Below are 13,898 nucleotides of genomic sequence, written 5' to 3' on the forward strand. Positions count from 1 at the left end.
TCATACACGTGTATGATAGGATGAATACAAGCTCAAAGCTTGTTTTTCTATATATAGGGGGTGTCTTCCCCCATTTTTGAGGGTTAGACATTTTAGAACAAAAATTCTCCCTCTCTCTCTCTCTCTCGTCTTATTTTGTGCTCTGTAGTTAACTTTCTTTACACTTTTGCACGTAGACCCTTGATCAAACACTCTCACCTTTGAGCTGAGGTCCCTTGGAGCTTTGTTTGAGCCTTGGAAGGGGATTTGAGCTTGAGTTTGTGGTTGAATTGCTCTTTGCTTCAAAGGTATTGAACTCACCTTGTCTAAGCTTGTTGTGCATGTTTACTTTGCCATCCTTTTCAACTGTTTTGAGGTTGTTTTTAAGGTATAAAAAACTCTATTTTTAAGGCATAAAAATAGTAGTTTGAGTCTTTATGAGTTAGGGGGTTGTTTCCCCCTTTTGTTCCTTAGCTTGCGAAGCTTTTTGTGCCATCTTTTCTCACATTTAAATCAAACTTTTTGGGCCTTTTAACCACCGAAAATCAGAGTTATTTTAGTGACAAAAACCTTCTTTTGAAGTCCAAAATTGGAGGGGTTAGCCTCCCGTCCTTGTTGTCTTGTTTGCATGCCTAGTTGCCTTACATGTGAGCATGTTTTTCTAGCATTTTGTAGCCTAATCTCAGCATATTTTTGCCACTGTTTTGACTGGTTTTAGCTCTATTTTGAGCAGGTTAAGTCCCTTGAGCTTTGTATTGTATGGTTGTAGTGCAATTTCCTTTATTAGTTTGATGTTTTAATGCTTTGATCATCGTTTTTTTGAGTTGAAAGCATGTTTTAATGCTTTTTCATGCCTAATTCCAGCACATATAATATCTGCAACCTCCCTCATTTCATCACTTTTCATTTGCTTTGAGGGTTGGTTAACCTTCGGGTTGTGTTTAAGCTTGAGATAGAGTTTGTGCTTAATGGTTTTAATCCTCTTTCGAGGGTTTCTACTAACCAAAGTGTAGACACCCCATTTTTGACCGTCCTCAAGAGTTGGACGTCACCGCTTGAACACTCGGTGATTACTCATGTTTGTGTTTCGTTTTGAGTTCCCGGAAGTCTCGGCTACGCGCCTTGCCTCAGGATCTCTCAACTCGACTGTTCTCTGTTTGGTTTTGCACCAAACATTTGTGTTTTTGCTTCTGAGGGTAGAAAGTAGCTTGTTAGCTACCCCTGACACCCATCGGCCTTGGTTTGAGGCCACCGGCCATGTTTTGAGGCTACCGGCCATTGGTGAATTATACCATTGGCCGGTCGGCACTCAGTATGGCCGGTGTCCTCCTTTTCTGGCCGGTAGCACCTTTTTACCTTTTTCAGGCATGGTGCATGCCAGCTGTGCCAGCTGGAATGCACCAAACCTGCCCCGGGGCATACAGGCGGCTGTTGTGCCCTTTTTGCACCCTTTTGGTCAAAGCTTCTTGAGGAAGCTTGACCCTTTGCCAAAGCTTCCTCAAGAAGCTTGCCAGCTGTCCTAGCTTCCTCAGGAAGCCTTGCACCCTTAGCTTGGCTTCCCTTGTAAACCTTGACCCTTTTGAGTAGCTTTCCTTAGAAGCTTTGGCCAATTACCTTGCCTATATAAGAGCCCCTCCTCCTCCTTTGTTTGGTTCAGCAAAAAAATAGAGCTATACACATATATATCTGATATATATCATCCTCTCTCTTTATATCTCCCTCCCTCTCTTCATTTTGTGGGTGTTTGAGGGCCTAAAATGTGTGTTTGTACTTAGTTTTGCACTAAAACACATAGCATTACACCTTACTTCAACTTTGAGAGACATTGAGGGTTTGTTCTTGAGGTTTTGGACTGGTTTTGATCAAAAGAAGAAGGCTGCACTTGCTGTTCATCAAGGGTTCTTCAAGGGTAACTCTTTTACTTTAGATTCCCCAATCTTGCACTAGACTTTTGCCTATCTTGCTCTTTGTTTTAGACTTTGTGTATAACTGAAAAAAATCTTGTATTTGCATGCTTAAGATATCTCATTAAGGTTGTTTTGGCATTGGGGGTTGACCTCCCCCTCTTAGGCCTTCTTTGGCCCCTTTTTGTGCTTAATTTATTAAGTTTTGATTTCTTTGGTGTATTAGCCTTCTCACCACTGGAATCCAGTGGATTTTCAGTGGTGAAGAAGGGGGTTTGAGGTCTTGCATAGGGGAGGGACACCCCTCTCCCTTGGTCTCTCATTTTGTTCATGTTTTGGCTGATAAGGGTAACATGTATGCTTGGTTGTATTTGGCCCCATTTCAAAAGTTTTTGGATGTTATTTGGTCACTTATTGCCTCTGTTTTTGGTCAGATTTGTGGTCCCTTACATGCATAGTATACTTGCCTTGCATTTCCCCCATTTTGCCTAGAAGTAAGCCATGCATTTAGGCCATGATTCTTGCATGCTCTAGCTTAACTCCATGAAGGTCTTAGCATTATTTTGGCATGCTCAAGGACTGTTGGGGGCTGTTTTAGTCATATTTGCCATGTTTAGGGTAGCCTCTTTGCATTTTGGCTTGTAAGCCTTGAGCATGTGGGTCTCTAGCATGCTTAGCCTAGCTTATTCTCATGATTTGGAATCATTAGGGACCATGTTTTAGTCCATAAATCATGCTTGTATGCATACACCCATCATCTCTTTCATGCTTTAGGGGAGTTGTTTTGTTGTGCCTTGAAATGAGCATTGTACATGCCTATGTGTTTTAGGCTTTGAGTTGCCATAACAGTGGGTTTCGGGACTTATTTTGGTACATTAAAACTCTGTTTTTGGTTGCATGATGCATGTCATGAGTGTTTGGGGTAGTTGTAGTAGAATGCTCTTTGTTTTGGGCCTATTAGTATGCATGTTTGCGTGAACATTCATCCATCCTTTTTGGCATTTTTGGTTACTGTTTTAGGAGTGGGCTGAGGGCTGCCCTTTGTGTCTTAGGTCCACCATTGCATGATCATGTTGCATTAGTTTCATGTTTGCATTGTATCATACTTGCATGCTTGCATATTATTGGCTAGTTGCATTTCATGTCTAGCTTACATGTTTGATTGCATTGCATTGCATCTTACATGCCTAGTATTGTACATTTGCATATTTAGCTTGCATCACATTTGGCATGTTTTGCATCTTAGCCTCATGTTGCATCTTTGAGCCAAGTTTGTATACATACATTGCATTGTTTGGTTTGGGGTGTCAAACCAAACTTGAGGGGTGAGGAGTGTTCGTACTCCAAGTGACGAAACACATCTCAACCCTCGGTAGCCAATCCCCTTGACTTCAATATGATAGGGTGTTGGCACTCATCTCTTTTGTTGCATTCATTTACATTGAATTGCAAACTTGGCCTCTCAGGCCATCATGCGTCGAAATGCGCAATTGATGGCCCGAGGGTGAGCCACAGCCCAGTGGAAATATACTAAACCAACTATGAATAATGACTAAGAGATTAGCAACTGGTAGATGGTCAACACTTACACTTCCATTTACATCTTATTACAATTCCATGACGGTCAAGTCTAGGTTACAATTTACCTTCCATTTCTTATTCAACTTTGAGTTTGAAAACAAGGTTCAGTACTCTGGCCAAAACATTTGATGAGATTATAGTTCATCACTAGAACATTTTCGAAATTCAAGGTGGATACACATTTTGGTGTTGTATCAATAACACATAAACTACTTCCATACTTCACAAACGATGATGATATATATTTTAGTGCTATATCAAATCAAACAAACTTTTCAATAGATAAGCATATGAGCTATATCACTACTACAACAGATAAGCATATGAGCTATATCAATACTCCAACAGATAAGCATATGAGCTATATCAATACTACAACAGATAAGTATATGAGCTGTATCAACATTCCAATAGATAAACATATGAGCTATATCAATACTACAACAGATAAGCATATGAGCTATATCAATACTACAACAGATAAGCATATGAGCTGTATCAACATTCTAATAAATAAGCATATGAGCTGTATCAACACTTCAACAGATAAGCATATGAGCTGTATCATCACTACAATGGGAGAGCATATGAGCTGTATCCCTGGGTCCATCCCCCATATTCCCTTAACCATGAACCGGTTTAGAGGTACATCTCCCATCTTCCCCTAAACCGTGGAGTACATCCCCCATCTCCTCCCATACACAAGTAATGCATATAAACACAGAATCACATACGCAATCAATCAATACATAAAGTTAATGTATTCTATCAACTGTCTACACATAATGCATATAAACACATTGGCCATATGCACAATCAACCAACACATAAAGTTAATGTATTCTATCAACCGTCATACTCTATGACACATCCAATTGATTAGTTTTAGTTTGCCTAATCATCATTCATTGTCTACAACAATCAACACTACCCTCCACCGATAGCCCAAAGCAATTATTTCTAAGCAGGAAATAAATGCACAAGTGGATAATATATCAACTTTTCAACTAGATGAGCAATATAAGATTCGACTACACTCTTTAGTCCCATACATTCCCAATTTCAACATTCTCAATTCAATTCCTCGTTTTCTTCAATTAATCATATGCATTAATTAATTAAACCAATTAGGGCAAATTACCATAATTCACAAAAACAACCCTAAGGTTCCATTTCCATCAATGTCCCAACATTAATCTCATTTCTCTATGCCTAACATGCATATAGGTTTATATATATAAAACCCCAACTTTGGTAAAATTACACAAAGGCTCAAACTTTCTCAAAATTACCCAACAACCCCCAACATATCAAAATGCTAAAATTCAAAGACAAAGCTCATAAGATGGAGTAGCTTATCTCTACCTCGAATGATGGGACTCAACGACGGAGATGAAGCAACGGAAAAGCTCCAAATCCCGAAATTTTCAGATTAAAAGATAGCCCTCGACGATCAACACAACTTTTGTAAAGGCCCAAGGTGAGAAAACAACTCCTACTAGATCAATCCTAAGAGAGAAGTTAGGGTTTTAGTGAGAGGAACTCTCAAAATAGCTTTTTGGAAAAGTAAGAGAGAGAAAGGATGTTGAAAAGTGAACAAAAAGGTCAGATCTTGGCTTTATATAAAAGTCGCCCCGCTCGAGCGGCGGATGCACGCTCCTAGAACTTTTACAGACATGATGCCCGCTCGAGCGTCAAACTCCCCGCTCGAGCGTCAGACACAAACTCCCGCTCGAGCGGCCAATCCCCCGCTCGAGCGTCTACCACTGCAGACGAAATACTGGATGGGTGATTTCCCCGCTCGAGCTTCAACACCCCCGCTCGAGCGGACAAGCAACAACAGAGTCCCGCTCGAGCATCAAAAGCGCCGCTCGAGCGGAGAGACGAAAAACTGGGCAAAGATTTTACGTTTTAAAACACAACCAACTTATTCCCAACTTGCCCAACACAATCCGAAGCTCGAACACAAAGAGAAAGGGATAGAAAGAGGATAAGACAACAGCACCCTTACGAAACCGAATCTGGATTACAGTTAAGCACGAAAGGGAAAACTGGGATCGCTATAACCTCCCCCCCTTAAAGAATTTCGTCCCCGAAATTAAGGATACGCCAAAACACGAGGCCAATTGATCACAGAGCATTCAACAACCGAGCCCCAAGGAAAGAAATTACTTTCAAAACAAACCTCCGACTCACTCTTACCAAGGAAGAGACTAACCAAGGGAACACATTCTAAACGGCAACACCTTAGGTACGCAAGCCTCAACAAACCAAACCTCTCCCGAAACAACCGACTAGTGCTTCAAGTTAAGTCACTACTCAACAACACGACCAAAGCAAATCTTTAGAGTAGATAATAAGAAAACATTTTCTTGCTCAAGAGGCATTTCTCAAAGATGTTTAAATTTTCAACGTTAACGTTCTGGAATAAATCTTGCATTTTCCATACAAAAACTCAAAAGCTTTGGAAACATTTTTCACAATTACGGTGTTACCCAAAACGCAGAGTCACCCACAGTTTATTTCCCAAAAAGATTAATCTAGAATTCTTTAAAATCCTTGAATTAAATCAACTTTTCAACAACGCCCTCAGATGGCCCAAACACTGGGAAAATTTTGTTTTCCATTTCTTTCCAAAACAGCACTATCCACAACTATCATTCACATAGTGATGCCACAACCGACACAGAATATAACATTTCTATAATGATAGGTAATAGAAATAACAACAGTACTAACAACACATAAGGCATAAGAAAATCATGGTTTTGCAATTTCATCCCACCTCCCTTTACAAAAAAAAAAAATCATAAATACGGCTCAAAACCTGGCCAACAACCAAATGAGAGCACATCTCATCCCAACAATACCCCCCTTTAATACACAAATGATACACATTTTAGTGCTGTATCAATATCAAACCAAACATCATACATACATAATGTATAAAAAGCCAATCCTTCACAATGATCAATCAATACTCATATAAGATGTATTATTCCAACCGTTAGATTCAATGACAAAACATGTTCGATTAGTTTCAGTTTTCCCTAATCAACATACAAAGTCTACAATAAACGAGACTAAACTCAAGGTGATTAATGCCAACCCAAAACCCGATACCGGCAAGTCGCCTAATCAACTCAATAAACTCTACACCCAGTAATCCACACACTGATGTGCCACTCAAACCACTAACCCCAAACACGGAGTTCCCTACACAAACCACAAATTTTGAAATCTCACCGGATCTCCTAAAATTGAACCGCATCAACACTGCGTCTAAGGAAATCACCGTCCCCCACCATGACTGTCTAGCAAGCCTGCTCACTTCCTTGACTGAAGACCGACATGGTCAACCTCAATCACAACAACCCCAAACATGAAGGACCACTTTGACCAACGCTGTACTCATTACTCTAGAACACGAACTATTCTTCCTTCAAAGAATGCTACCGGCATCCACTCACAAACCCACACCCAACAATTGATAACCAATCACAATACGAACACTACCCCTATACAACCAATGGGGTCACCACGAACTCACTAACTAGCAAGGCCCAAAACACGAACCAACATACAGGTACCATTCCCACTAACTCGAGATACAAATCTCACATTCCCTCGAACATTCTCACATAGTCTTGCCAACACCGCACAACTCTCGAAACCATCACATCTAACACATTCAACCGTACTAGGCAAAACCTCCTTATTTTGCAAGCCCTCTTACTCCCACACCGAATCCCCCAATAACTCATAGGGTCCACTCGATACTCTACATCTTACTTGTCACTCATCTCGAGAGTACCATTAAGAGGCCCGGCCTCCGTGCTGAACCACTAGTCAAAACTACCGCTAGGCAACCATCATGAACCAAACCCCGACACCGTTACAAGTTGCCGACAAGGCTTTCAAAGATTCACTCTTCTAACTTTCCAGAGGAGTAAAAGTCCTCGCCTCCCTCGTCATTAACCCACATCTTCATCCGCAAACACCATACCACCGTGACTCCATCCACGGGTCACACTCTAACGACGGGCTATATACCCAATTAACCCTTCTGATAACATCCTCTGACCTGACCAGTGCTAAGGTACGAACCTATCACATTCGATCCAAATAAAGGAATTTGAAAACTTAGGGAAACACCCATTATACTATTGCCCGAGATATAGTACCAGCTACCCACAACACATCGCTCCCGATACAACAATCATAATCTTATATAGGGACTAACATCCCCTCACTTAAAACGGCCAATTAGTACACCTGCAATCTCGGCAATGTTACTTACCACGAAGGTACAAGTCCAACCTTAACAAAATTATGTGCTATGCCCCCGTAGGCCACCATATTAAACACGTGTTACATCTAGTATTAATCGCACACTTCATATCCTCTCAAGTTCACCCGACAGTAGACCAAAATCTATACCACGCACAAAATTTTAAATGGGTAATACCCATGAAATTCCACACACTCGGCAAGTAAAATAGTTCTCGCTCCAATATTGCCTTGGCTAGGACACGCACCCCTCGGTGGTTCTTCCAAATTTTGAAAACATGGCTCCTCAGCCCTCATCTTTCCCAAATCAAGTCACACGCATAATAAAAAAAAAAAGCATTAATACCAAAAATTTTATGGTTTTACAGCAACTTTATACATTAATAAAACTTTAGAGCTACAACATGCTCCAATTCACCCCCTCCAGGGAAATTAACAAACAAAGCATATATGTATATATATATATATATAGATAAACAAACAGTTTAGATGTTTCAACATTCCCAAAACACATTGGTTACACAACAAAACCCAATGATCACAAAACAATAATCCACTGATTACAAAATGGATTAGTCAAAACAAAACCATCCCATCGGTATTACCACCACTACCGTCCCTTGCTGGACCGCCGAAGTTGGTCATCCCCAAACATAAGATAACCTACGAGCTTACAAGCCACGGACAAGAACTACTGACGTGCCCCCTCTGTCCACACCTGGAACAACTACAAACTTCCCCAACTGAGGCTTGGGAACTCGACTCTACTGAGGCCCTCGCAATCTGGCCTGCTAGTCCCCCAAAACGATACTGTTCCTGCCCAGTCGAATGAAACTGAGCCTAGCTAGGTTGCAAAACCCCTAAAGAAGTCCCCAGCTGAGTACAGAAACGTCGAATATGACCTGGTTGATTACACATCCAACAAGTAGGCGGTGCCTGAGCACGAGACTGGTTCAGAATCTGGGCTGATGAAGACCCCAACAGCTGCCTCCCCACTGAGCATTTGATCGGCCCAAAACCCGGCTGGTTAGATGATCCTGGTGGTACAACTACTGGTTGAATTGCTAACCCTGCCCCCTTCCTCTGTAGGCAACCCGAAACCCTGTGGCCCAATAGACCACATTTGAAACAAAAGACACCCCTCTGTTTACGTTCTCCCGAACCCAAATCCGACACTGGAAGGGTAGTTCTAGCCCGACCTCCCTGTTGCGGGTTTAAACCCCTCTGCCTCTTAAAAGGCCTACTAACACCCTGAGTGACGGGAGTTGCTGAGATGGCTCCCTCCCCACTCTGCCCCATTGCTAGCACCGCAACCTCTACATGGGCAGCTGCCTCAACAAGCACACTATAACTTTTATGCCAAGACCCCGCTATCCTTACACGGATGTCGTCACGTAGCTTACTCTCAAACTCGAAACAACGCAAGTCCTCCGTCTCCACCAATTCTGGAGCAAACCTCGACAGGTTAGCAAACCATCTTTCAAACCGCACCAAAGGTGTAGTACCTTGGCGTAACTCCACAAACTGTTTCCGCAACTCTTCCCGAGCGGAAGGAGGAAAATCGTAACTTCCTCGCCTAGGCATCCTAGTAAAAGTAACAGAGACAAGTTAGCACACTCATACATGTGCCGAAGCTAAACACTCACGTCCTAATACATGGACAACTGTAATTCACTCCACGTAAGCACATAAACACATAGGCACTTATGGATTTCATTCCCGGATAATGATAGTCCCGAGACGTTACTAGAGTTCCGGTCAGAAACAGCATTGATCAAGTGCCTTTCCAACAGGACTCCCAGAAACCCAAGGATCCAATCAACATCCAAGAAACTACATCCCATACCCAAATAATCACATAAACATGTTATCACATAAGTACATAACATTACGTCTAAGTCTCTAACAAGCGAGACAAACCCATTGTGATACTAATCACTTCCCACGTACCCAAAGTATTCGAACCCGGTACGCTCTGATACCAAGTTGTAACACCCTCAAAATAATAACATTAAACCCATCCATATAGGGAAATGCATTGATACATAAAGGTCCACATTCATCTCTTCATCAGGGTATTTCATTACAACAGTATTACATGTTTACAACACAAAAGCAAATGCCCTACGGGCTTACAGCTTTCCAAGTTAACACTTGGTCACAAAAGAGAGTGCTAACTCAATTACACCTTAAGCCCTTGGCTTGAAACTATATGTAATACAATCAAGGAAAATAAGACAGCCAAAGTATGTCTGCCTCTAGCCTCCCAAGCTATGTCCTTAGAGGTGGCATGCTACCTGTACCTAAAAATGATGTCCCCATATAGGGTGAGCCACAGCCCAGTGGAAATATACTAAACCAACTATGAACAATGACTAAGAGATTAGCAACTGGTAGATGGTCAACACTTACACTTCCATTTACATCTTATTACAATTCCATGACGGTCAAGTCTAGGTTACAATTTACCTTCCATTTCTTATTCAACTTTGAGTTTGAAAACAAGGTTCAGTACTCTGGCCAAAACATTTGATGAGATTATAGTTCATCACTAGAACATTTTCGAAATTCAAGGTGGATACACATTTTGGTGTTGTATCAATAACACATAAACTACTTCCATACTTCACAAACGATGATGATATATATTTTAGTGCTATATCAAATCAAACAAACTTTTCAATAGATAAGCATATGAGCTATATCACTACTACAACAGATAAGCATATGAGCTATATCAATACTCCAACAGATAAGCATATGAGCTATATCAATACTACAATAGATAAGCATATGAGCTGTATCAACATTCCAATAGATAAGCATATGAGCTATATCAATACTACAATAGATAAGCATATGAGCTATATCAATACTATAACAGATAAGCATATGAGCTGTATCAACATTCCAATAGATAAGCATATGAGCTGTATCAACACTTCAACAGATAAGCATATGAGCTGTATCATCACTACAATGGGAGAGCATATGAGCTGCATCCCTGGGTCCATCCCCCATATTCCCTTAACCATTAACCGGTTTAGAGGTACATCCCCCATCTTCTCCTAAATCGTGGAGTACATCCCCCATCTCCTCCCATACACAAATAATGCATATAAACACAGAATCACATACGCAATCAATCAATACATAAAGTTAATGTATTCTATCAACTGTCTACACATAATGCATATAAACACATTGGCCATATGCACAATCAACCAACACATAAAGTTAATGTATTCTATCAACCGTCATACTCTATGACACATCCAATTGATTAGTTTTAGTTTGCCTAATCATCATGCATTGTCTACAACAATCAACACTACCCTCCACCGGTAGCCCAAAGCAATTATTTCTAAGCAGGAAATAAATGTACAAGTGGATAATATATCAACATTTCAACTAGATAAGCAATAAAAGATTCGACTACACTCTTTAGTCCCATACATTCCCAATTTCAACATTCTTAATTCAATTCCTCGTTTTCTTCAATTAATTATATGCATTAATTAATTAAACCAATTAGGGCAAGTTACCATAATTCACAAAAACAACCCTAAGGTTCCACTTCCATCAACGTCCCAACATTAATCTCATTTCTCTATGCCTAACATGCATATAGGTTTATATATATATAACCCCAACTTTGGTAAAATTACACAAAGGCCCAAACTTTCTCAAAATTACCCAACAACCCCCAACATATCAAAATGCTAAAATTCAAAGACAAAGCTCATAAGATGGAGTAGATTATCCCTACCTCGAATGATGGGACTCAACGATGGAGATGAAGAAACAGAAATGCTTCAAATCCCAAAATTTTCAGATTAAAAGATAGCCCTCCACGATCAACACAACTTTTGTAAAGGCCCAAGGTGAGAAAACATCTCCTACTAGATCAATCCTAAGAGAGAAGTTAGGGCTTTAGTGAGAGGAACTCTCAAAATAGCTTTTTGGAAAAGTAAGAGAGAGAAAGGATGTTGAAAAGTGAACAAAAAGGTCGAATCTCGGCTTTATATAAATGTTGCCCCGCTCGAGCGGCAAAATCCCCGCTCGAGCGTCAGTCATAGATCCCCGCTCGAGCATCCAATCCCCCGCTTGAGCGGCGGATGCACGCTCCCAGAACTTTTACAGGCATGATGCCCGCTCGAGCGCCAACACCTCCGCTCGAGCGAACAAGCAACAACAGAGTCCCGCTCGAGCGTCAAAAGCGCCGCTCGAGCGGAGAGACCAAAAACTGGGCAAAGATTTTACGTTTTAAAACACAACCAACTTATTCCCAACTTGCCCAACACAACCCAAAGCTCGAACACAAAGAGAAAGGGATAGAAAGAGGATAAGACAACAGCACCCTTATGAAACCGAATTCGGATTACAGTTAAGCACGAAAGGGAACACCGGGATCGCTATATACTCTTACCCATTTATGAATATACTAATTTCTAATTCTGTCTTTTCTAGTCTTGCCACACATCCACCTTAACATCCTCATATCAGCAACACTTATCTTATCAACATATTGTTTCTTAGTTGTCCATTATTCTGTCCCATACAACATTGTTGGCTTAATAATCATTCTATAGAACTTTCGTTTTAGTCTAATGGGTACTTGTTTATTACACAGTACTCCAGACACACTCCTTTATTTAAGCCACACTGCCTTAGTTCTATAGATCACATCCGCTCCAATCTCCCTAACCATTGTGACAATTGATCCTAAATAATGAAAATATTCACTCTTAGGTAGTTATTGGTTCTCAATCTTCACTTCTCATCTACTTCCATTGTTATTGTTACTAAAATTACATTCCATGTATTCGGTCTTAGCTCTTTTTATCCTAAATCCTTTAGATTCAAATGCTTCTCTCAAAGTCTCCAACTTAGTGTTAACTGCTTCTCTAATCTCATCCACTAACACAATATCATATACAAAAAGCATACAACATGGCACATCATTTTAAATATTTCTCGTTAACTCATCCACGGCTAAAAGCAAAAAGATAAGAACTTAAGGTTGATCCTTGGTGTAACCCCGCAACAATTGAAAATTCACTTGTCTCTCCAACATGAGATCTAATAGTGGTCATCACACATTCATACATGTCTCAAATGACATCAATGTACCCTTTTGTCACCCCTTTCTTCCTTAACACCCACAACATTATATCCCGAGGCATTCTATCATATGTTTTCTCAAGATCTATAAAAACTATATGAATGTCTCTTTTATTTTGTCTATACTTTTATATTGCTCTCATCAAAAGATAGATCGCTTCCATTATTGACCTACCCTATATAAATCCAAATTAATTCTTTAACACCTCTGTTCGAATTCGGAGCGTCCTTCGTGGATGTCACATTTGGGCCGAATAAGCCTCCAAATTTGGAGCGCCCTTCATGGATATCACGATTGGCTAACACAAAAAGACTTCGAATTTGGTGCGCCCTTTGTGGATGTCACGTTTAGGCTGAATAAGCCTCTGAATTCAGAGCACCGTTCGTGGATATCACGATTGGCCAACACAATAAGACTCCAAATTCGGAGTGCACTTCGTGGATGTCACGTTTGGGCCGAATAAGCCTCCAAATTCTTAACGCCCTTCATGGATATCACGATTGGCCAACACAAAAAGACTCACGTTTGGGCCGAATAAGCCTCTGAATTCGGAGTGCCCTTCAGGTTGTCACGTTTGGGCCGAATAAGCCTTTGAATTCAGAGCGCCCTTCGTGGATATCACGATTGGCTAACACAAAAAGACTCCGAATTTGGAGCACCCTTTGTGGATGTCATGATTGGCCAACACAAAAAGACTTCGAATTCGGAGCCCCATTTGTGGATGTCACGTTTAGGCCAAATAAGTCTCCGAATTCAGGGTGCTCTTCATTTATAACCACGAACGGCCAAGTTATTCTCTGAATTTAGAAGGACCAAATTTGGCAATAGGATGGCAAGGATCAGTATACGATTGTCACAAGTATATACAAACATTAATCGAAACAACATAGCAAATTATTTATTTCATTAAATAAGCACAAATACATGGCTTTGACGAATTCAAAAGTACAATAATGTGTATTGATATCTAAATCTATTCGGCACCCTCTTTATCATCGATTTTCTTGGCATCGTCAGTT

This window comes from Camellia sinensis, chromosome 13, assembly GCF_055761805.1.
Source record: "Camellia sinensis isolate YWXY chromosome 13, ASM5576180v1, whole genome shotgun sequence".
In the NCBI taxonomy this organism is placed as follows: Eukaryota; Viridiplantae; Streptophyta; class Magnoliopsida; order Ericales; family Theaceae; genus Camellia; species Camellia sinensis.